This window comes from Bombus fervidus, unplaced genomic scaffold, assembly GCF_041682495.2.
Source record: "Bombus fervidus isolate BK054 unplaced genomic scaffold, iyBomFerv1 scaffold0031, whole genome shotgun sequence".
NCBI classification, from domain to species: domain Eukaryota; kingdom Metazoa; phylum Arthropoda; class Insecta; order Hymenoptera; family Apidae; genus Bombus; species Bombus fervidus.
The window spans coordinates 45,001-50,000 of record NW_027212594.1 but is presented as its reverse complement, the minus strand read 5'-3'; positions in this window follow the sequence as shown (position 1 = coordinate 50,000).

Genomic DNA, 5,000 nt, shown 5'->3' with positions numbered 1-5,000 from the left:
TGCGTACGCTATAACATAAGTTTTGGAACGGTCTCTGCCGAACCAGCATGAATTGATACTCAGTTAGTAACAAGCACACTGCCCTAACTTTTTTTAAAGTTAGTGCGAGCATACAGGATCCAGCTTCCCGACTAAGGGGAACCTTGCCACGTTATTTGGTCATTACGTCCAGGACAGCGACCCGCGGCGCAGCAGTGTAGAGAAAGAGTCGATACGAGAACGAAGGAACAGTCGAGAAATAGTAAAAAAGTTCACTAAGACTCGAGGAGCGGTGACTGAATTCTCAACCGAGGCCGTAGAATAGCCACGCGCTCGACGCTGTTCCGTCCGGACCGTCCGACTCGACGTGTCTCTTATAGATACCAAAGCGCCGGCCGGACGGTCGGCGCCGGCCGGGCCAGCGGCCGGGCGCTTACCATGTAAAACCTCCGTTAGAGCGTACCGTCGGACTTAGTCTCTGAAACGCTCGACCACTTTTTTCGAATAAACTACCCTTAGAAAACATCCTATCGTCGAGATATTTTAACGCACCGCTTATTTTAATATTTCAAACGAGTTTTTATCGAAAAATTTAATTTTTTTTTTTTTTTCAAAATCGCATCAGTAAACCACCTCTTTTAACGAATACGGACAAAAACCACGTTCTTAATCGATTAGAACACGTTAAAACAACGAGAAATATGCAAAAAAATATATACCTTGCAACGTTAATTAACGAAAAAATTAAACAAATATCGCAGTCGTGTCAGTTCGACGGACACTAATTTTTTAAAAAATTCGAAAAAAACGTTTAATCCAGTTGTATTTAATAGAGATATAACCGTTTCTGCAAAAATATTTATACCTTATAACGCTTTTTAACGAAATAACTCGAAATAAGCTTTTCGGACTTTTCCGCCGGCCGAAATTTTTCTAAGTCCCAACGTACCGTCGGACTTAGTCTCTGAAACGCTCGACCACTTTGTTCCAATAAAGTACCCTTATAAAACGTCCTATCGTCGAGATATTTTAACGCACCGCTTATTTTAATATTTTAAACGAGTTTTTATCGAAAAATTTAATTTTTTTTTTTTTTCTCAAAATCGCATCAGTAAACCACCTCTTTTAACGAATACGGACAAAAACCACGTTCTTAATCGATTAGAACACGTTGAAACAACGAGAAATATGCAAAAAAATATATACCTTGCAACGTTAATTAACGAAATAATTAAACAAATATCGCAGTCGTGTCAGTTCGTCGAACACAAATTTTTTAAAAAATTCGAAAAAACGTTTAATCCAGTTGTATTTAATAGAGATATAACCGTTTCCGCAAAAATATTTATACCTTATAACGCTTTTTAACGAAATAACTCGAAATAAGTATTTCGGACTTTTCCGCCGGCCGAAATTTTTCTAAGTCCCAACGTACCGGTCCAGAATGAGACAAAGTTCCAAAGGCCCGGTCGTATCCGTCCGTTTTTTTTTAACCTTCCACGGACGAAATAAACGTTTAATCCCGACGTAAAATACAATAATATAGCGATTTATATAAAAATATTCATACCTCATAACGCTTTTTAACGAAATAACTCGAAAAAACTTTTCGGTCCGAAATTTTTCTAAGTCCCTACGTACCGCTCGAGAATGCGACTAAGTTCCAACGTCCCGGGCGCGATCATACTTTTTTTATATAACTTTTCAGCGACGAAATAAATGCTTAATCCCGATGTAAAACGTCATTTTAAAGCGATTTATGCAAGAATATTCGCACCTTATAACGCTTTTAAGCGAAATAATTCAAAAAAACCTTTCGAATAAAAAATTTTTTTTTAACGTTTTCGGGACCAAATAAACGTTTAATCCCGACGTAAAATATAATAATACAACGATTTATATAAAAATATTAATACCTCATAACGCTTTTTAACGAAATAACTCGAAAAAACTTTTCGGTCGAAAATTTTTCTAAGTCCCTACGTACCGGTGGAGAGTATGACCAAGTCCGACGGGCCGAGTCGCGTCGGTCCACTATTTTTTTTTAACGTTTTCGGGACCAAATAAACGTTTAATCCCGACGTAAAATATAATAATATAGCGATTTATATAAAAATATTCGTACCTTATAACGCTTTTTAACGAAATAACTCGAAAAAACTTTTCGGTCGAAAATTTTTCTAAGTCCCTACGTACCGGTGGAGAGTATGACCAAGTCCGACGGGCCGAGTCGCGTCGGTCCACTATTTTTCTTTAACGTTTTCGGGACCAAATAAACGTTTAATCCCGACGTAAAATATAATAATATAGCGATTTATATAAAAATATTCGTACCTTATAACGCTTTTTAACGAAATAACTCGAAAAAACTTTTCGGTCGAAAATTTTTCTAAGTCCCTACGTACCGGTGGAGAGTATGACCAAGTCCGACGGGCCGAGTCGCGTCGGTCCACTATTTTTTTTTAACGTTTTCGGGACCAAATAAACGTTTAATCCCGACGTAAAATATAATAATATAGCGATTTATATAAAAATATTCATACCTTATAACACTTTTAAGCGAAATAACTCGAAAAAACTTTTCGGTCGAAAATTTTTCTAAGTCCCTACGTACCGGTGGAGAGTATGACCAAGTCCGACGGGCCGAGTCGCGTCGGTCCACTATTTTTTTTTAACGTTTTCGGGACCAAATAAACGTTTAATCCCGACGTAAAATATAATAATATAGCGATTTATATAAAAATATTCATACCTTATAACACTTTTAAGCGAAATAACTCGAAAAAACTTTTCGGTCGAAAATTTTTCTAAGTCCCTACGTACCGGTGGAGAGTATGACCAAGTCCGACGGGCCGAGTCGCGTCGGTCCACTATTTTTCTTTAACGTTTTCGGGACCAAATAAACGTTTAATCCCGACGTAAAATATAATAATATAGCGATTTATATAAAAATATTCATACCTTATAACACTTTTAAGCGAAATAACTCGAAAAAACTTTTCGGTCGAAAATTTTTCTAAGTCCCTACGTACCGGTGGAGAGTATGACAAAGTCCGACGGGCCGAGTCGCGTCGGTCCACTATTTTTTTTTAACGTTTTCGGGACCAAATAAACGTTTAATCCCGACGTAAAACTTAATAACATTCCCATTTATATAAAAATATTCGTACCTCATAACGCTTTTTAACGAAATAACTCGAAAAAACTTTTCGGTCCGAAATTTTTCTAAGTCCCTACGTACCGCTCGAGAATGCGACTAAGTTCCAACGTCCCGGGCGCGATCGTACTTTTTTTATATAACTTTCCAGCGACGAAATAAACGCTTAATCCCGATGTAAAACGTCATTTTAAAGCGATTTATGCACAAATATTAGCACCTTGTAACGCTTTTAAGCGAAAAAATTCGAAAAAACGGTTCGATTAAAAAATTTTTTTTAAAGTTCTCGGGACGAAATAAACGCTTAATCCCGACGTAGAAATACATAATATTCCCATTTATATAAAAATATTCATACCTCGTAACGCTTTTAAGCGAGATAACTCGAAATAACTTTTCGGTCCGAAATTTTTCTAAGTCCCTACGTACCGGCCGGGGGATCGACGAAGTGCCAACCTCCCGGTCATGTCGGTCCGGAGGGGGCAATTTTTTAAAAAAATAAAACGAAATCGTTACAGTCGACTAGAATTCGTCGAACCATAACGATTTCTATAAAAATATTCATACCTTATAACGCTTTTAAGCGAAATAACTCGAAATAACTTTTCGGTCGAAAATTTTTCTAAGTCCCTACGTACCGGTCGAGAATGCGACTAAGTTCCAACGTCCCGGGCGCGATCATACTTTTTTTATATAACTTTCCAGCGACGAAATAAACGCTTAATCCCGATGTAAAACGTCATTCTAAAGCGATTTATGCACAAATATTAGCACCTTGTAACGCTTTTAAGCGAAAAAATTCGAAAAAACGGTTCGATTAAAAATTTTTTTTTAACGTTCTCGGGACGAAATAAACGCTTAATCCCGACGTAGGAATACATGATATTCCCATTTATGTAAAAATATATACGCATCACAACGCTTTTAAGCGAAATAACTGGAAATAACCGTTCGGTACGAAAATTTTTCAAAGTCAGACGGGCTCTCGAGCGTTGCTCGCTCGCTGCGCTCGCTCGAAAAAAAAACTAGCCCAACCCAAAACCAATCCCTTTTTCGCGTTCGTTCCTCGATTTCTCTTGAAATCGGAGAAACTCGCGGGATCGGTTTTGGGTTGGGCTAGTATAAGTTCGAGCGAGCGCAGCGAGCGAGCAACGATCGCGACCGTTACTTCGTACGTCCACGGTATATTTTCGTTACGTTAATTTTTCGTTACTTTCGTCTCGTTTCTTGGATCGATCGAGAGCGGTTTGGTCGATGGTGAAAGAAGGAAAAAACGAGAGAACGAAAAGTAAAAGAGGAGCGAGCGCGCGTCTCGCCCTTGCGAATTACGTCGTCGTATTTTCGTACGTACGTACGTACCTTAAGAATATCGTACGTACCCCGGCGCTGACCCGCGATGCGGGGGGTTGGGGGGGGGGGAGTGGCGCCCGGGCACGCCCTCGAGACGTTATCTCTATTGGATTTAAAGGAAAAAAAAATCGCTACGTACGACCATCGTTCGCATCGACGGCCGTACGTAGCGAAATTGTGTTTGGAATTAAATTGTCGATTCCAGCGGAGTATTGGTTTTTGCTTGAAAACGACAAAGTCCAGCGGCGTATTGCTTTTGAATCGCACTCGACGAAAATTGATTTAAAGGAAAAAAAATCGCTACGTACGACCATCTAAGGCCGTACGCAGCGAAATTCCTTTTTCAAGCGCACGCGACAAAGTCCAGCGGCGTATTGCTTTTTCAAGCATACTTAAAAAATTCAAAGTCCAGCGGCGTATTGCTTTCGCTGGCATATAAAAATTCAAAGTCCAGCGGCGTATTGCTTTCGCCGGCATATAAAAATTCAAAGTCCAGCGGCGTATTGCTTTCGCT